The sequence below is a fragment of the Rhopalosiphum maidis genome, chromosome 1 (assembly GCF_003676215.2).
Source record: "Rhopalosiphum maidis isolate BTI-1 chromosome 1, ASM367621v3, whole genome shotgun sequence".
Classification (NCBI taxonomy): domain Eukaryota; kingdom Metazoa; phylum Arthropoda; class Insecta; order Hemiptera; family Aphididae; genus Rhopalosiphum; species Rhopalosiphum maidis.
Window position 1 is genome coordinate 86,854,715 of NC_040877.1, and position 23,379 is coordinate 86,878,093.

Consider the following 23,379-nt stretch of genomic DNA (forward strand, 5'->3'; position numbering starts at 1 on the left):
ACTGAAGTAAGTATCACAGGAGACTCCTTAACTGGTTTAAAAAAAAATCAAAGTATTTTAAAACCTCGTCCTTAATAAATATCTTTAAAATTTCCAAAAATTGGAATTAAAATAAATGTATTACTTAAGGAAAATTAGAATAAACATGTCTATTATCCTGTTCTTATAATAATTATTTATCGATTTTAGGAAAGTTCAAATAGTCTGTTACGGAATGCGGATCAGCTGGATTTTTAATTTCTCAGAGATGACGCGTTTAGTTTGTTTGTATAGTGTCTTATATCTGTACCACTACTGAAGGTGCACGAATTTAATATGAAGATCTTAAAACAAATGTATATAATATGTATGTGGGTACCTACAATAACATTACGTGAGATTGAACGTCTTGGACGTCTCGAACGTCGAGAAATTTGAACTTAAAACCGTATTATTTTTTCCGTGAAAACGAGCCAATGAAATGCTGTATTGTTGTTAAATATAATGTTCCTGAGTTATAAAACTAAGCAGAAGCAGAATAGAAAATTCGTCATTAAGCGAGTACAACGATTTATTTATAAATTATACAGTTGTATTACGTTCGTCATGTTCTATTGTCCACGTAAGTAAGTATATTATGTATATATAAATATTACATGTATACACTATATACAGTGTACAGGTATTCGGTCCTTCAAGCAGGAATCATCAGATGAATAGTAGTCGCATATACCGCCATGTTGTTTGCTTGCTTTTAATTTATTTTCAGTTTTTAGTTTTTTACGTGTATGTGTTTAAGTTAACACTATAATAATAATAATAATAGCTATTGCGGCGGGTTTTATACAATGTGCGCGTTCGTAATTACAAATCATGAAAATGGCGCCACTGAGGGTACCTCTTTGCAGCTAGTGCCCGTTGCATATATATACACTCGGACATAATATTTTACGTATACCCATAGGCTCAAGGCTTTTATTCGTTTTATTTTCCAACGCCTTTCACCACCACCGTCGACGCTGCCGCCACCAATACCATCGACTATAACTGTGTGAGCTATAATATATGGTAAATAATAAAGTAACACTTATTAATCGTATAACAATACAATTTTGTTTAACGTACCTATTCATATACTAATGTTGCAACATATTATATTCGGATTTTTAAAGTATTCGGATAGTCCGAATATGATATCCGAATAATTCAAATGGCAAAATCCGAACATTTATAGTATTTACATTTCTGTATTTTCAATGTTTTTCAAGTAGTCAGATATTTATTTCTACTGTGACTCGTGAGATAAATTTCATGATACCCCAGGATTTATGCATTGCAATATTTGAATGGTAGTTATAATATCCGAGTACGTCCGAATAGTACGGTTATCCGAATATTCGAATATATTCGGATTACGGATATCCGAATTGATTTTTATCCGGATTTTAAAATATTCAGGTATCCGGATAACTTCAACTATAGTTATATACGCACACAGTGATAAGCGCGTAAACCCATTTAGGTTAAGAGATTGTTTGTGTGTAGAACGGGCGCGCACACCTGGCCACTGTATGACAGTTATTTGATTTAAAAAAAAAAAAAAAAAAAATGAAAAAATGAAAAAATATCAACAATTGACATATTATGGACACGTACATAAAAATAAGTACCTATCTACTTACAATGGTCAACTGGTATGAGAAACGAAAAAAAAAAAAATAATAATAATAATAATAAAACACCTGTACTACTGCTGCAGGTCGACCGCAAAACGTGGGTTTTTATTATTATATTTTTTAGTCGTTGTTCCCGTGGAAAAAACCGCAGCTCGCTATACGCAACGTTCCCCGCAGGTACACTTATGTATTACAAACAATATATATATATATATGTATATACGATACAATGTATACGTACGTACTGTAGGTACGTCGCCGTAATAATATTATACACGCGATCGCGCGCGTCAAAAAAGGGGTGACTTTAATCAATTAGGCATAAACGCGGTACATGCGTTCTGAAACCCTTTCATTATATCGCACGCGCGTTAGTGTGTGTGTGTGTGTGTGTAGTCTTTTAGAGCGATCACACGTGCATATATAATTACGTATTATTATTATTATTATTATTATTATAGCGCCGCCGACGCTCTCATGCTGGCGCGCGCCCGCGCACAGGTGGAACGAGTTTTTTTCTACCACAATAATACTATACCTAATACATCATAATAATAAAATATTATAATACATGTCTGTTAATCGTCAGGCGTGCGTGTACCCGCGGTCGAGTCACCACATCGAGAGTAAAACGATAATGCGTATTGTGTTTATGTAAAAACGTGGTAGATATTAAAAACATTAACTGCCAATTAGTATACCTACATATCATTATTATCATATACATATTCGGAACACGTTGATTATTTTATATAGAAATCAGCTTCAGATGCGCATTGGCGGCGGTCTATGATATAGACATATTATTATTAGCTCGCCGAATACTGATATAACGATACACGAATTATTTTGACAGCAGCGTTTCCCAAAGTGTGTTCCGCCGCAGATGTATGTGATTATTGAGAAAATTATTTTATAATATAATCGAATTATTAATATTATTTATGAGAAATGGGTTCAAGGGTTTCGTGGTCGTAAAAATTTGGAAACTGCTGATCTATAGTGTTTGTCGTTAACTTCATATTTTAGGAAAAGTCAATTTTGTTATGTTATAGTTGAATAGTTCTATTTTTCTCTCCGAGGACTTTTTCGACGGTGTTCCGGAAGTTTATGTCCTAATAATAGAAGTAGATGGTTGGGCGAGGACATTATTCATAGCAGACATATTATATAACACAATAATTATTATTATAAATATTATATTGAGACAACCAACAACGTTTTCATATATTTTTCTAGAGTATTTTATTATTTTATGTTTGCAATTTTTTTTCATTTGAGAAATAATACCCTTGATATCATGGCCATTTGGGAGTTACATTTTTTGTTTTAAAAACATTTTTACTTTATTATTGTGGGCGCAATTTTTTTTATACACAAGTAATATAATACAAAAAAGATTAAATTAAAAAAAATATTATTTATAGAAATATTTATATCGAATTCACATAGATTATACATTTTATTAATTTATCCAATTCTATAAGCTGGAGGTGGGATGAGATGTTCTGCGGTCTTAGGTTTTCGAATATGTCTTAAGATAATTTGTTTCAGTTCCTTGCTTCACGGTATGTGTCACATTCGGTTAAATATATTTGACACTGCATGACATAAGGTAACCGTAATTGAGTCTGATATTAATATAAATATTATTAATTGGATGCCAGTTTAGTTACTTATTTTTATTTATATTTTCAAATCTTGTAGTCTACAAATGATAAAATATTTTTATTAGATTAAACAAATCAACAATTTATTTTTAGTCTTAAAATAATAATTATTGTAATATCTAAATAAATGTATATTATCTTAAAATATAACGTACAGCTAGCGGGATATTTTTACAATATAATAAATTGTTTAAACGTAAATATTTTAAATAACTTAACATAATATAATCCGAGTATTAGATAATGTCATAATATTTTGTATATTATAAATTATATAACAGTTATTCATGTCAAACAACAAATAATGATAAATGCATCGTTATTATTTTTTGAACTGTGTTGTTCTATAATTTCAAAACACTACAAATCAATTTAATACAGAGGGGCTTGGTAATTAGAAACTGAGGATGTACACAATGATAAAGACTTTGTAATTTAAAATCCTCATACAGTAAGATTTGATGACTCAACTCATAGACACTGTTGCAACTGTTCAATAAATATTGTTAGAATTGATACCAATATATTTAGCATTTATTTCTTTGATACATGCATAACATATTTTAATGTAATTGTTCTCGATAATTAACATATTATCTTTCCAATCGATTTTTTTTTTAACATTAAAGATTAAAAAAATAAATATTTTAATTTTGATTTTCCACAAATATATAATAATATATAATATTAAGAAGGGTTAAATTTATTTACATGTATGTTAAAAATACAAAAATACTCTAAAAGCAATTTTAATAATTTTAAAGTGATTTTTTTAGATTTTTCAGCTTAACATTTATCTATATCTATAAAAAATCCAAAACATATTTATAAGTACATATAATAAATGTGTAGTTTCAATCTTATGAATATCTATACCATAATAAGCCTTATAGGCATCTAAAGTCATATATTTTTTTTAAAATCTTTATTTTTAAATGCATGAAAATGCCTATTTTCCTGAATAAATATTATATTGTTATGATGAATTTAAAAATATTTTTTTTTTTATTATTATGACTTCTAAATGTCATTAGTCGTATATAATAATTATGATTATGGCCATTATGGGGTTGTGTCTTAGTCTATTACATATAACGGTAGTATAGTTGTTGTGCTTTTACCGTTTTTAGTATACCTAGTAAATGCGTATAACAAAAATCTGGTTAAAAAAATTCACATACCACGTATACTGTAGCTTAAAGTAATTATTACCCACGAATTTTTAGCGATTCCGAGAGCAGCTGTTGCAGCGGTGGCGGACAAGTATACTATAATATTATATATATATAATATTTAGGTATACTACGATGAGGGTGAAAAGTCGATTCAACAGACCGTAAACCGTTAATTGACGTGAAAAAACGCGGTTTATACCATACTTATTATATTAGCCATATACGATAAAAATAATAATAATATTAATAACCCTTGAAAATTGGTCGCTTTTTAATCCTTCCGTATAATTGACTTTAATATAATGTGGGCGTACCGGAAGCGTGAAAGGTATATTATATGCTTGCGCCACGACGGCGTACACACTATATGTATAATATTATCCATCATCGTCGAAATTATTGTTATTAAACTGAACGGGGTGGCTAATCCCGTACGCGCACCCTGTATACGCATCGTTGACGATTTATCACCCTGTTTAAGTATATAACATACATTATACCTATATATACATACATTTATTCAAAATCTCTTTGTTTCACCGTGGAAGTCGAGTAGATTATCTATTTTTTAAACGAGCACTCGTTACCAATTATAAAACAATATTATTCTATTTTGGTATTATAATTATGATGAATTTTACATTTTTACATTAAAAGTGGTATAAATTATACACAAAGCATTGTAATATATTAGTAATATTATTATAATCAAGAAAAACACTAATGCATAAGCATAACACAAGTATCTTTTAATTTGTAAATTAGTTTCAATATAATAAAAAAAACGTTGTGTTTTAACATAATCTAGTAAAAAATATGTTGATCTTACAATAGTTCCAAATTTTCGATCTATGGTAATAGCGAATAATGATAAATAACAAAATATAATTTCATTATATTACATAATACATGTGTATATGAAATAATATTTGTATCTATTGATCTATGAATATATTATTTTTTCGACATTCATTATTATATAATAATTAGTATATATTAATAAAGATGAAATAAAAATACAATCAAGAATATTTCACATGTTTAATTATTATGTGTATTATGGTAAATTATCGGTGAGAGAAAGGGTTTGCATAATGGCGGCCGATCGTGAGTGTTTTATTATTATTATTTTTTTTGCATCTAATCACAAAACCTGTTGCCTCCATTGGTCCATTCTGCCGCACGAGCCTGTGCCTTCGTCGTCGTTGGTGTTCTCCCGTCGTCCGTCATCTCTCTCATTATATACATCACGTCCGCTAGATGATTTTTGTCTATGCACACTGTCGCGCATCCACTAAAGTACTATACCTACAAAATAGGTTGGACGTAATAATAATGTATTAATGATAAGTAACGGAAAAATTTCAAATTATTTTTGATCGTGTCATATATATAGCATAAATATTATTATTGTACTAAAAAAATTGTGTGTACAGAACTGGTCGAATTTTGAATAAAACTGTATGGTATCCTCCCACCAATTTTTTATGGATTTTATATTATTGTATAGTTATACATATTATATACACACAATACACATAAATACATAATATTATATCATTGATTATACGAAATAAATTTGTGTTTTATTTTAATAAATTCGTATACCATCCTACTTATATTATTTAAACATATTATATAGTGTACATCAGGTTGTCGTTAGATAGATAATAATCTTAAGTAGGATGGTGTACGAATTGATTTGATTTAAAAGAAACACAAGTTTACAGCGTAATCAAAAATGCAAAATAATTAAAATTTATTACTAAATTATTCAAATTTGTGAAATTAATAATAAGTTGTATGTTTTTATATAAAATTCAAAGACGTTAAGTTTAAGGGATAATGTAGCAATCGTGCTTTTTCCTAGACCTTTTTATTTTAACATTTTATTTTTTCATGTACTACAAATTTGTCTAATAGATTAAAATTTATGAAATTGAAAACTTTCACTTCCGAGACCAGAAATGAACGCCGTATTATTCAATCCGTGTTATTGTGGTACCTACTAAATACCGCATTCCTATTAAGAATTTATATAAATAACTAAAGTTAGCTGCAGTCCTAAATATTAATTTATACCTATACCATGTAGGTACCTACGTCATCGTGATCATTTTGTACACCAACTGCAATGGTGCAGACGTTACGAATATAAACCGTGGCAGACAGAAAATGAATAATTACATAGGTAGGTAAAATATGTGTTTTTTTTTTTTACAGAAAGACGGGAAATGTCGGCGGCACGTCTACATTGTGTCGATTATACGTAGACGGCATAACAAATAAAAGTGTTAACATAAATAGGGATAAAAATCCAATCGGGCTGTCATTCTTCTTTGTGTTGTAGGTAGATTAGTAAAATATACTATAATTTAAAACAATTACAAGTAAACACATCTTCTTCGGGGGGGGGGGGGGGGTAGAGACCAAAATGCATAAAAAACAAAAATTGTTACCCATTGGGTATGTATCGCTGCCAGTATAGTGGATTCTCTAAATTACGTATGCATACCCACGAATAGACTATGATCAACGATAAAAATAATAATAAAAACGAATGAATAATATTGAAATTAATTTATTTTTTAATTAAAAACTACGTATCCAATTATATTATAATATTGTTATTTGTCAATGGGTGTATGGCGGCGAAATGAAAACGATACAAAGTGTACCGTATTTGACATTCACAAAACGTTTTCGATGTCTCGAGTGTCGAAGATGTACATATCACCCAAAACTATATACATATATATAATATGTTCGGTAATTTTTTTAGTTTCTCATTCAGCACCGCCGCCGCCGCCGCTACCATACAACGAATCTCGCGTTAGTTGCAAAAGAATGTCATGCGTCCATAAATAATGAAATACCAACACTGAAATCCCAAGAATATACAGTATTTATATACAATACTCCAGGTGTTTGTATAATGTCTTAGGTTTGCTAGTAGGACCTTGTTGCACATCGTACATATAATATCATAGCATTATAATATATTCGTAAATCGTGCACATTTTTTTATAACATAAAAAATGTTCACTCGTGCAAACTAGAGTTTTGTATAATACTATATATATTTTAACAATATACAATGCTTATATTATACATTACCTATATACATATATATTATGTTTATTCTTTCAGAGCGATATTGTTTAGTAGTATATATATTATGTTTTTTTACCTAGACGAAAATACAATCAAATCGCTATAATATAAATGACCGGTTTGTGTGGCCACTGGTTAGATATCATTTTTTAAACAGCTGATTATGTCGTTGGTTCATAGAATGAATTTTTTTTCTGTTATTACAAAATTAACAACAATTTATGCTACACGCATAATTAGGAAAATATAATGACAGATATGACAGAATTTTTATTTACAGAATAATATGAGGTGGGAGAGCATCCAGTGATGCCAACGACAATTAAGAGTAATAACTTCAAATCTGTGTGATCAATAGTTTTTTTGGTGTTTTGGTGTACCTACTATAGTGTCCAATTGAGTCATGTGTGAAGCACATCTCATAATATAATGTACGAAGGAATTTTTTCTATTTATTTTGCATTTTATTGTTCCGAGAACGTCGAAATATTAATATATTATTTTGTGTGAAAACGGAATATAAATAACAATTGTTATAGAAAAGACATTATTAAGTGTTATACCTTATACATTATTTATTTTATTCGAAAAACACGTTATTTAATGCATGTTTATTTAAATTAATTGGAGTCATAAGTGAATATATGTGTACTTACTTATATTTTCCGTTCTTTTAAAAATATACCATAGTTATGTCTTATATACACTTACATTAGTATACACGGTGAACCTCTATGTTGATTTTTGTGCTTATAAAATTATATTAATTAGTAATGGTCCACTGATTTTCCCAAATATGTAGAGTTGTAAAAAAAAAAACTCCAATGGCTCTATAAGTATATGTTTTCAAAAACACAAACATTGACTTATTATTATGAGTTACAATATTGTAGTAACATAACATCACAGTGCTAGTCCCGCGCCCGTTTCGTCGCTATTATACATATAGTAGTTTCGCTGAATTACTGTTTATCATTGAAATCCGCCATCAGGTTTAGCTTGGTCATATTACCTGCAGCATCGTTGATCGTACCTCCAGCTTACAGTTCATCAATAGAATCCTGTAATGACACATCAACAACACGAACATATTCCTTATACCGTTAATACAGTTACCAAAAAGGATACGTACACGTATGGAAGTATTATAAGGTACGCGGAAATACGGACCAGTCGTGTAATTAAGATTTGCAAATGTTGGGTTGGAGGATTTATGTAAAAAATATTTTTTACTTCACAAAAGCATATGCTACAAATACAATAATATATATGTGGAAATTATACATTATAATAAATTAATAGGTATCTAACAATATGCTTCACAGCTTAACTTGGTAAATTATTTATATTCATAAGTAATTTTTATAGTATAAAATAAAATAAAAATATTTTAATGAGAAGAGTTATACAAAATTAAATTGTCAATCTATTATTTGTAATCTTACCTTAAAACTTTATTATAATATACCTATTACTATTTTCAGTTTTTTCAATAGAACAATTTTTTTTTTAATAATAATTTAATATTGTTGATTTTTCTTTTAATTTAAAGTTTTTAATATTAAAATTTAGGTAATAAGTTTATTAAATGAAATAAAAAAATGTTATCCAAAGGTAGAAGGACTTATTAATGAGAAGTAATTATTGATTATTAATTTACACGAAACAAGAATCACAGCAATACAGCATAAACAGATTGTACGAAATCGCAAATATACTGTCTATATTATTTTGTTCACTGCGAAATTTCGAGATCGAATTGACAGTTTTCGAACGTCGTTCACATGTCACATTCAAAATCAAAGGTAGTTTTTATTGATAGGTTATTACATTACTATATAATACTATAATAATATTTATTAAAAGAAATATAGCTATCCCAAATTCCAAATTTGATCAACTAATCTTAAATTTATTCTATTAATAATAATATACGTAAATCATTCCAGTGTTATTTTTCGTAGAATATTGTATTTATCATAACTTTTCACAGCAGTCAGTAATAAGAGGCCAACGGTTATATTTATATTAAATTAGATTATGAACATTGAATAATATAAATTGCATCACTCTTTATATGTAAAATGTTGTGTAGTTATGCTGAGTTAAAATAGGCAAAAATCTAAAAAATATTAACAGTGTACACTAATTTAAAAAAAATCGTTGAGGGAGATGGGACACCCATATTTCCCCAACCATAATTACGCCATTGGTACAGACCACAAGTTATAATTTGGTCGATGAGTTACTATAAAGTCCAATTCGTTATGTATCGATACAATAATGTTCACAGCAAATATATATGTATACAAATATACCTAGTTGATTTTGTTAATAGTCTTTTTCTGAGCTACTGGATAATATCGTATCCAAAGACATTGTAAAATATTACTTATTACCCTTAAAAATACATTTCTCCGCATAAACCATTAAATTATAATAAACAACGAGTCGGTAGCTGCGTTTCCATAAGTATAAGTGTTTTATTATATTATTGCATGAAGGCTATTATAAAAAAATCAAAGATCATTTATAGCAGTGAGGTATAAAATATACAATAATATAAATATAAATCTTCTGTTTACCGAGCAGAACTGGTCCAAATATTATTACAAAGAAATTACATTTGCCGATGGTAAGTTTTTGTGTTCTCTGTACAAATATAAATTATTAAGTCAAATAATCATATTCATTAAACAATATACATAATACTCACAATATTTTAACGAAATTAACCATTGATTTTAATCGATACGGCATAACTGGAGTGGAAATTAAACCGTTTTATAAAGAGAATAGGATTTGAATTTTTATAATTAACATAATATTATTATAGCATAGTAACTATACAGGTATATAGTATATATTATTTATGCAAGTATATACCATTATTTGTTGTTTAAATTGATATTGTCATATTGATAATGTATTTGTATATTATCTATATTTTCCATGCGCTATCTAAAAATTGAAAATAAGGATGGAATTAGTTCCATTGGCCAATGTCCAATGGGAGTGGTAAAAGTTGGTGAATACAAGGGAATCTGTTTAGTATAATTTATAAGCAAATCTAAAGTAAACTAGTGTGAGATTTCAGTTTTGTGCCAAAACGTTTCAGCACCATTTGAAATATTACGGTATTTAAATAGTAAATCATTTCGAACGTATTATATAGGAATACAAACGATGTCATGTACATAGTTATACCTACTCATATAACCAGTGTTTATTTTATACAAAATTAAGTGTAGCATTAGATGCTTTCGTTAAAGTATTGTATTTTTATATATTAAAGGTGTAAAGAGTTTATTTTTTGATACAACAGCCATCCGCAAGACACACGCCATTCTTTGGGTTCTCGAGACTTGCTATAAATTACTAATTAGCCCTTTATCTAGATTACCAACGTACTGCAACCGTGTCCGTGTGCGAAATGAAAGTCGTTATTATAGCTGTGGTTCTATGTATTGTATATTATATTGTACGTTTGCACAAACTGAATAGACATTTTAATAATTATTTAACTAATTCACGTCACACAGCCTATAAGTAATAAGTTTACATGATATACTATCGTGACAGCACAGTGTATTCGATATACTGCAGTATATACAAAATACATGTACTTATTACAGACTGCGTTTCGAGTGATATCTATGTAATGATGTATAATATCACTATGCGCACAATATTATATTATAGTATTATACATACAACGAAGCACGTTTCGAGTGAGATCCTAGCTGACTTTTCACAAACCTGGCACGGGCCGAGCAGCCTGTTCTATCGTGTGCTGTTGGCGTTCTCTCGGTTGAAAACATGACCCGAAGTAAATTTTTCTGTATGCCAGGAAGATCGGCGACCACAGCACAGTCGTTTAAATGTGGAATAAGATGGAATTTATTCGTATTTAGGTTTTCAGTTAAGTATTGTAAAATTAAAACTGAAAATAATCTCATCGAAAAATGCTATGTACAATGCTATATTAGAATATAATTCTAACAAGACCAGGGGGACGTACGCAGAAAAAAGTTTTGGGGGTGTTTTTGAAAATCAGTTATTGAAAAATAGAACTTTTTCTAATAAATATACAAATATTTTTTATGAAAATTAGGTATATTTAAAATACTTTCTTTTAAAATACAAACATCGATATAAAAAAATCAACATTAAAATTGAATAAGTCAATAACCATGCAAAACCCAAATATTTCGAGGGGTGTTTGAACACCCAAAACACCCTCCTGTGTTCCTACGTTCCTGAACAAGACTCTTATGTTATTATAGGTAGGTACTGTGGTACCTACTTCGACGCGATATCGAAATCGACGAGTGCGCGTTATTGTACTATGTTATACTCGGCAATCGCCGCCACTCGACAGTATAAAAGTCCGAAGTAAACTTTAGCGGGACAGCGGCGCGGGAGGGTCGAGGGACGGCGAGAGGAGGGTGTACAGAGTCGGCGTAGGTACCCGTAATAAATCGATGCAAGCGATTAAAAACAAAAAGGTGGTATCGGTGTGGCGTTGTTATACGCAATATATTATATGAAAGGTAGTACGGACGTATAAAGGTATAACATGTATAATATACACACGGTGAGGCGTCGGGCGAAACGCTCTGGGCGAGTCTGCGTTCGTGTACACGGGGCACTGGCGCTATCGTATATAGGTGTGTGTGTGTGTGTGTGTGTGACGTGAACGTATACGCTTATATACAATACATAAATGCACACACACACACACACACACACACACACATGCATACGATATATACATATATATATTCACTATTCAGCAAAACGTACCTCGCCCGGCACGTATGCGTATTATGTGTATAATATGCACGTATATACGAGTATATATATATATGTGTGTGTGTGTGTGTGTGTGTAGTATGTACTATATTATATATAATATATGAGAAATCGATAGTGGCTCGATGTAAATGGGCGGCATAGGTGTATATATTCATATTATATATATATATATATATATGTATACATGTTCCTATGAACGTCGACTACTTGCTAGGACGACGGGGGGGGGGGGGCGGGTAAAAAGAATATATTTATATACACGCGAGCGTGTGAGTGCGTGTGTGTATAGGGGAAAGGGTTGTAAGACGGATTTTCAATAATAATGTATACATATACAATGCTATATATATATATGTATGTTTCGCGGCGGCGGCGGCGCTCGCGTATATACATATAATAATATATCGAACGGGTCGTTTGCGCGTGCGTGTGCGCGACGCGAATGCGCGGGCGCTCCGGAGAGCGAGAAAAAGACGGCGTGAGCGAGAGAGGAGATCGAATTATTGTATCGCCGGCGTTGCCGCGTCCTGCGCACGACGGTAGGGTTATACGCCGCCGCCGCCGTATGGAAATCACGAGCGGCCGAGGCAGGTCGATTTGAATAATCCTCGGCCGGGTGTAAGCGCCTCCCCCGCGAGCTACTATACGCATGTATGTATTATGTACAGTGTAATGTAGTGGTTTTTTTCACCCGTCCTCGTCGGCATATACATTTTCCTTCCTCTAGACGGGCGTGGCCTGGAGGAAAAAACCGATAAAAAACTCCTGTTCGTCTGTTCCATTCGACGATATATAAATATAATATAATATATATTGTATAATGTACGTGCACCATATAATACTGCGTATGTACGCGTAGACGAAGACGCGCGAAAAACATGCATATAATATTATATATTTTCGATAAACTGTAATAAAAATATTATAAACCTTACAATATATACGTATGTAATTGATTATATCATTATAGGCTTAATAATGTGTTCTAATATTTTTTATGATATAATCATATTCCCAAAAACTTTGGTGAAAAGGGGTAGTGAAAATTGCCTTTGCTCGTTTGTGAGTCCACGAGTCAATTCATAATTCATAAGAAAATATAATAATTTATTGTCCCGTGTTATTATAAGTATATACATTATACAAGACTTTGAAATCAATGCAAGCTTTTGCGCAAATAGTTCGGTTCAACTAAAATGCAGTCATAATCAATACTTTGATATTTGAATAAAAATAACATTACAATGGAAATATAAAACGGTGAATAAGTATTATAAAAAAAAAAAAAAACGATATTTCTTCTTCGTCGATTTATAAATATATATATTTTTGATAAACTAAAGAATGTTTTACAAGTTACAATAACATGCGTGAAAAATATTTAAATATAATCAATTAGACTAATGATCAGTGAGTAAAAACGCTCGAAATATACGATTTAATTAAGGCAATACTATACCTATACTATACATTAAAATATGTCCACAATGTACGTTTTTAGCAATAAAGTTTTTTAGCATAAATTAAAAATACGTGTTTTTAAAAAATGCTGTAGTTGTCAATGTTATCAAGTATATAGATTTTGTAAACTTCTGTTATTACGTACACATTGCTTACATCAATTCGCATTAAACGCAGAGATATAATACAAAAATTACAATTTATTCATCGAAGATATTCAGAATTCAGATGCATTAAAGTATATTGTACTCTTTTATATAGCCCAGTACAGATATTGTGTACTTCTATTGTCAATAGGTTGTTGTACTATTACATACACTAATACACATAACATAACACATGTAATTATGATAATAATAATAATAATAATAATAATAATAGTAATAGGCGAAGAATGCGTGTCGAAAACATCGCGCGTTCCTATATATCGTGTATAGTTACGGTTACATTACAGTCCTCTATCTTATTCTTGTCTAACGAGGTTTAGTCATAATTTTTTTTTTTTTTTTATATATAAATTTGTGCAAATTGACACTGACGGATACGTGAGCGAGAAATTGCCGTAATAATATCTTCTTATCATTATATATAATATATTATATTACATTCGGTTTTGCCACACACACACACAGATTTATATATGTATAATGTATATATATATATATATATACCAAATATTATATATTACGCTAAGTGTGTTACTCATTGTTACATTTATACGATATAATAATAATAATAAATAATAATTCGCCATTAAAATAAATTATTATTGTATATAATGTAAAGCTATAGATGGGTAAGTGTATACGTAGGTGGTCGTCGCTCGTTCCGGTCGATCGTAATAAACACGAAATTATCGATTTGTATTCATTATGCACACCGATTTTGTGATCGAACGAAAAAATTTCAAATTTTTCATTCAAATCATAACGATCGTTCGGAAATTAGATACATGCGGAAAATATCGTTGGTATATAAGTACAAGTATACCGCGCGTGGTACACGCGACCATCGTCACATAGACTTGTCGTTACGCATGTCCACTGTCCATTGGTCCGAAACGAAAATAATATAATACTATAGCAGAAATTCATATTTTTTCAATTCTCATATTATTCTTCGATATTGAAACTGTTTGTTGTCTGTTCGTTAAAAATAAATTACAATCATTAAAAATGATTTAAACGTCGTAGCGACTATAAATATAATCGAAAAGTCGATCTAAGAAATATTACATCACAAATTTATTAAACAAAATGTTCAAACACTTCAAACCGATAAAAAATGCTCGACGTTAATTTAGGTAAATACGTATCATACATACGAGGCGGTTATCTATAATAATTCATTGACATTCAAAACGACGTTTTAACGACGTATACAACGAAATTGGCTTTTTAAATCTATAATACCAACTAATAACTATAAATATACATAGTTTAACCGTTTAGTGATTGAAAACAATGAAAACTATAAAACTGGAATGTATAGAGAATGGCAACTAAGAAATATATCATACCAATAGTTTTACGGTGAATTTTTATTAAAAACGATGTTCATAATTTCTTATGTATAGTAATAAATTAAATACAAGTATATACGTTTATTTGTTTATTTTAAATACTTAACACTCAATAAATATTTGTTCTGATATCTTAAAAAGTAATTACCTTACCCACAATGCAAACTTGAGTTCACGCGTTTATGATATTATACAAGTAACAAAAAGTAGGTATAGTATACTACTGATTTATTATGATAAGTATACATATGATAAACATATAAGTCGTTTCCGAATGAAAAAAAATCGCTCAGATACAGTGAAATCTTTATATTATCAATTCTGAACATACTATGATATTCCAAAACAATATATTTCTATATAATATTTTAAACTCAAAAAATATCATATATTATATTGTATTAGTAGATAACTACGACTGTGAATTTGTAAAAATTACATTATATTAGTTTATTGTAAAACTTATGGTTGAAATTTGAATTCTGTGTATGTTATAACAAATTCAATTTTGAAACTTGAATTTTGTATTTTTAACTTTGTTATTACATTTTAGATTCTGGGTAGAGCGATAAATGTATAAATTCAGTAACACTGTTTCGAGTTTCAACTTTTTTTCAGTGGTTTCTAGTAAACTATTTAAAGTTCCGTTAAAATGTATTGTCATAATATATCCGAGTATATGATATATTTTATATAATTAAAAAACTTAAATTATTTTATAAAATATTTATTTTAGTCACGAATAAATGAGGAATATAGGTACCCTAAATTAAATCTATTTGTATTAAAAATATAAACTACGTTTCGTTATTATTATTATTACGCCATTCTACTATAATCAGAATAGACGCACAATTTGTTTTTATTTTATAACTCAAATCAACACGACAGCAGACTTACAGCAGAACTAACCTTGATTATTAACTTAAGTATTAAAGTTAATTGACATGTAATCAAACTTAAATTAATGAACCTGATCCATGTTTGTGAGTTAGATTTTTTACGGTATTTAAATTTTATGCAAGTAACATTGGTATGACGTAAAATATTACAATTTACTCAATTCTTGCTTTAAAATTTAAATATTGTAAATAATACCAACGTATAAACATAGATAATATTTATTTTAAGATTTACATGGAATAGCTCCTTTTCAATAGTATGTATTTGTTGAAGACACCCACGAATCTCTCCATACATTACTGTGTACCTATATATAGGTAGCATAATTATTTTTTCTTCAAATAACAACGCCTAGATAGTGTCTCAACGATTACAAAATCATTTTAACACCACTCGTTTATTTTCCAACCGCTGAAAGGTTAAATTATTGATTCGAAATATCTTATCGCTTTATTATTATTAAGACCAAGGGATTGATTCTTGATCACACTTAATAATAATTTAATCCTTTATATCCGAAAGTGAAATACCTAAGTTTGACGTTCGGTAGACGTCTTACTTGGGCTCAGCATACTATGAATAAAGGAAACCAGTCAACTCCAGACTACACTTGCTTCGTCCACTCTTAAGGTATTCGTTCTAGCAATAAACTATTAATTTATAAAGCTATTATCAGATCAGTTTAATCTTGTGAAATTCAGATACTATGTGGTTCTGCCACACCTTCTAATTTAAGAATAATTCAAATCTTCTAAAAAATTTAACTTCGTAAAATAATCTCTGCTCATCCTTGATTCATAAAAAATAATAATTTCAACAATGGCTTAAATATACCCAAGCTTATTCAAAAAACCAAATATTATTACCTTTTATTTCATTTAAAATTAACCTATCATCAAAACCAATTTATTGACAGGCTATTTTTCATCACAATCCCCGATATCCCAATCGGAGACATTTCAAGGCCTAGAAATTTACTAATTTAATCTGTCAGGTGATGGCAGTATTACTCAGTACTTTTTCAATTCAGTTATCCTCATCACTATAATATATATTCAAAATTTCATACAAAAATTTTTCATAAATAAATTATATATATATATTAAATAAAAAAAAATAATAATATAATAATAAATTAAAACTTTAATTTTGATAATACCTATTTTTTTATAATTCGTTCAAATTTCTAATACTTAAGCTAACAACACAAGGTTGGTTCTGATTAAACAAAGTTGCTATTTTGCCGCGTAGTTTTAATAGTGCAATTAAATGAATACTTACTAAATATTTAATAAACTATTTTAATTTTATGAACTGTAAGCGACTGAATTTATATATTATATAGGAAAAAAAATGTAAAAAATTATTAAAATGTAATCTTAAGATTAACAATATAGCTAAGTAAAAATTTTATAGGCTAATAATCTTTGCAGTTCAAGCCTTAATTCTTTAAATAATAATAAAAAAAATATTATATAGGTTCGTCAACTAGATTATTTGACTAGCTCTAAAGATGAATTCTAAGTACCTACTCATTATTATTTATTATAGCTAACAGCTATAGTACCTATATAATTCATTGTTGTACGAATTTAAAATATAAGTACCTATACACTTAAACATTGACTAAACCGAGAAGAGCAGTAAAATTTTAATTTTAATCTAATTTGATGTAGCCCATAAATTATTAATAATTGATTATTATTATTTCCATACTTTTATTAAGTACGAGATAATAATTTATTAAGATATTATTATAACGTCGTCGCCGGCGACGGGAACAAGGATGTACAGGCGATTAATTTTAATATTCTCTCGAAGCTTTCGTCCACGTCTCGTTTTCTGGGGATTGGCCAAATTATATAATATGCATAGATATATGTATGCCATGTATGTATAGTTTTCAATTTTAATTAAAATAGTGAAATCTAATACGCACGAAAATTGGCTGTAGCATTTTTAATGCATATACGCCGTATTCTAATTTAATTGTTAATAATAATATACTTTAATAGTCACTCAGCTCTCGTATGAACAAACACTATAATACGTACCTACCTGTTAGCGTTAACCGTTTGCTGCGCGTATATATAAATATGGTAACATTCGTTTATGTTTTTTTTTTTTTTTTAGGGTGTTTAATGGTCTCGAATAGATTGTACTGGTGCTGCCGTGCCGGTATGACCAAACTCACCGTACAACTGTACAACTTAATTTGTTTAATTATACTATTATACGAAGGTCCGTCTGCGTAGTATATTATAATATGCAAACATACTGTAAATGGTAATATTATTATACGGACTAGATCGTAATATAATACTTTAATATTATTTAATTGTCGTTTTAATCAACGCGCGCACGCAAATAGTATAAACATATAATACTATTATTATACTCCCGAAAAGATCGAGTACGCCCTTTTCGAGTAAAATCCCAATTTTTGTTTACGCTAAGTATATTTAGCAACCATTAGTTATGGGTTGTTAATTTTTATACTAATATGATTTGTATGTACAGCCGTACAGGTATATATTCGGTAAGCCAATTAGCTGGTACCTACATATATGATGATATATCTATATTATATTATATAAAATACAAAATGCGTATTCGAATTCGTTAGTGCAGTGTTTGTCTTCTATTCTTCTAAAGTTCTAAACATTTAACAGTACAGAGTTTATCGTCACCATTACACCAGCACTATCGCCTGTCGTCAAACAGATTCTAAACCATTCGAATTTGTTCTTTGACAAATTAAAATTCAATAAATTTGTATATGACGAATTGACGCATACGGACGCCCAAGTAGTTCGATTAAATATACATGTCGGGTTGATATTATTCATTATTGCATGTACTTTAATATATTATAATGTTGAAATATGTGTAGCTTGCTGTATACCCACTACGTCAGATGAAATCGAAGTCATGGACTGTGGTAAATGCAGAATTGGCTCTTCACCCCGAAATATCAGGAAAACAAAGACGACAATAAGAGATTACATTTTAAATAACAATACTATGGAAATATTAGTATATTACTATTTCATTTTTTATTTTTATGTAGCTTTGTTATACTGTACATAATCTATAGACCCTTAATATACTATAATAATGTGTAAAAATGTAATAATGTTTGAATTTATAAACCAGCGGGCTATTTGGTGTTCATTATAATTTTTATTTAATATAAATGAATCGATAACACTAATACAAATACATATTTTGCAGCGAGAATCGTGATCGAATAAAAAACACGTGTTTAAACTGAAAACAAATTGGTTAGTTTTGAATTCAATTATTACCTAGACATTTAAATGGAATTTAAGGTATTCGAACTGGTTTATAAAACTGCATTTAAAACACCCAAGTCACTATACAGGACATGCGAACATAGGCTACCAACAAAATGACCTCTATTGCATTATATTTTACAAGATTACAGTGTTTTAAAATATAATGAAGCTGTTGAATAGGTTTACAAATTTACAATCATAGAAAAATATGTCGTAAATTAATACACGTATGGAATCGATTTCACAATGGTTTGTGATACTTGTATATTATTATAGTATATTCTTGGAATTAATTGTATTATATTTAGCCAAGTGTAAGGAAAAACTATCAACGAATCGGAAAAATGTACAGCTCATAAGCGTTTCGAATAAGATATATGTAATCTTAAATTGAATATAATTTATGGAGATACATGTATGTATTCCATATATGTCTTTTGATACATAAATAGATTTATAGAACCTGCAGAAGGAACAATATACAATTGTGAGAAATCAATTTTTATAATGCAGATACACTATAAAAATAATATTATATATTATATAGGTTGGTATATTGAATTAAAAAAAAAAAAAAAAAAAAAAACCACTCGAAAATTAAGATATAATGATATATAGGTATATATACATTATAAGTTATATTCGTTGGAACGTACTCACATTTACAGCTTAGTCACGGCTGAAACTATTCTCAATGGCACCTCTTCTCCACAACGTTCTGCGCTATCATCGAATTACCCGTAATCGTTGATGATTGTATTTTACTTTTTACTATATCACTATATACAATATAATATATTATATTATGATATGTTATTATTTTTATATATGTATTATTATTATTTTTTTTTTTAGTGAATGGAAAAGAGTACGATGTCGAGTCTGTCTCCGGCCACCGACTCATCATCCTCAATATTGCCGCGTGCGGCTATGAAAGAAGCCGGTTCTGCTTCGTCCATTCATGTTATATGTATTATAATTGTGTATAGTATACGCAGACTAGCTATAGGTTCATCCATATATTTATGATCTGAAAACGCATCGAATTGTGATTTAATAAACCCTCTTTCCCTCTTAAATATTTAACTTTGGATTTGTATTGTCCTTCGCCAACGGAAACTGTGGTAGGTATTGATGTATACCTATATAACAAATAACAATATATTTTTTGTAATAGATCGATTAGGTTGAACGAAATTCCCCGTGAAGTTTTGACCGGGACACCGAGAAGTAAAATATTATACTGGTTTTAATAAATGCTTTATTTTAATTGTGTCACGTTTTAGATGACGAAACAGGAGATAAAAAATTATGATCTAATCAATGGATGTGCAATTTTTAAAGAATTATATTATAGAAATATTTTTAGTTAATCGTATTTAATTTTTTAATATAATCATTCGCATTTTGCACAATCGAAACCGATGAATGGCAATTAGATCATTCGACAATTATATTTAGTACACTTTAACCAATTTACTGCAGCATAATAATATATAATATTTTAATCTTATAAATATCAATAATACTTAATACGTAATATCACAGGTCAAAAGTTATTAAACGTTTAATATGTAGTGAACTTTCAATATTGCTGCAAAATAACGATGGTAATAAAGTTCATTATAACTATTTTTATTGCCTGCTTGTATTCAAAAATTTTTTTTTTTTACATATTTTGAAAAATATATAGACCACGGCGCGGCGGTGCCATGGTCAGAAAGGAAATTCTGGTTAGTAAATAAAATATCGACAAAACTGTTATAATTTACTTATACCTAGTGATATTCACAAAAACGTGTTTTATATTTTTTTTAAACTGAAGTCTCACTGGTCATAAATTTTACATCATAGTTTAGTTTTTTTTCTGTTTATCGTCGCGTTTTGGGGCAGTACAAATGCTTACATTTTCAACTGTGTAGGTATTTTTTGATATCAAATCAGATCTAGTTGGTACTTAATTTAGGATGAAGAGCAAACAATTTCAATTATTATTATAGTAGCTAAATATTAATAATATAATATATTATGTAATGTTTTAAGCAAAAATTAATTCAATTTACCCTATTACTGTAATAGTAAAATAAATTACTATGGTAATAGCAATATAAATATACATCACAATATAATATATATTCTTCTATAATTGTGTAGGTCGTTGGACCATCTTCGCTCGGAATCGTTTTCATCATCGAATTAAAATTTAACACACACAATATTATACGACGACAGGGTACACTCGACACCTGCACTGGCTGTGCTGTGTATAGCAGAGCATATATACCTACATACTCACCCTTTTTTAAATTAACAATGAATCGTATTCAGTTTAGTGGGTATATAAAACTAAATAGGATAACGTAAAAATAGCAATGTATACGTAAGATATCATAAAAATAGTAAAAATCCTCACTACATTGCAACGGGAAATCGCAGTGTCGCCATCGTCAGACTCCAGCACCGTCGAATAGGTATAATAAATATCGCGCTACTTGCGACCGCTGCGAATAAAATTGTAATATCGACACCATATTATAATAGTGAAACACACACACTATACAGACATGACGTTCGACGAAAGCTGACCATTGTAATATGATATATAGACAAAGCATAAATCTACCCTCTGCGCGCGTGCGTGCGTGTATTTATAAGTGTTTTTTTCCCATCACAAGAGGATCCATTGATGAAAACACACGGCCGTCCGGATTCATTCATGATCGAGCGCGCGCATATTATACGTACATGCAGTAGGCATATACCTAACCCGGTCTAACCCTACCTATATAATAATATTATCGTGTACGTCGCGCGGGACGAGTGCCGCCGCCGCAGTGGCCAGTGACCGCGCGCGCAGAGATTCGCCTCGTGTCGTCGCGGACGCGGCAGCCGTCGTCGCCGTCGCCGTCTACTTTGCAAACTCGATCTCATTACAATCGAGAAGGTCGGAGGGTATTACATTATTATTGTGCGTATAATATGTGTACGTACGCGGTGGCGGAGAGGCATTTTTTATGCTCTCTTCTGATAGGTACCCACACACAACAGGTATATATTATTATAAATAGGTAACTGGTAAGTGTACGCTGTGATTTCCGGCGGGCGGATATGGTAAACGGTAAACTGGTTATACGTTATGTGATGGTGTACCGGTATACATTATTATACCTACACATACGTTGAAACGACGATGGTAAAAAATTCCTATCCAACTATATGCTGTACCGTGACTTTTGAACGGAATTGCCTAGATGACTATGTAGGTACTTACCACTGCTTTATATTATATAATAATATGCAATATACATGGACGTACGATATTTTACACTTATGTGTATAATAAGAACGATGTCCGAAATTGTTTATTTAATTAAACGTGGTTGTCTGTTATTATTTGTGAGAATATTATCATTTATATTGTGCTTGAGCAAACGTTGTAGTTTGTTCGATACAAACGTTTTTTAAAATAAAATGATCAAGTACACTTAAGCACGTGTGTATAAAAATCTATGGAACATAAAAAAATATATATTGAAATTCTTCATCTTCAGTTTTTAAAGACCACTGAGGCCCATTACTGCAACACAAACCTGCTTCCATCTGTCTCTATCATGTGCTACTGTTGACCCGCGCCCCATAATCTAATCTTTGCCAAATTATTTTTAATTTAACTATTCCCCTTTGTTATGGCTTGTCTAGTGGTCTTTTCCAATGAGGTTTCAATTGTCTTGTTTTTTTATGTAAATAATAAAAAATATCTAA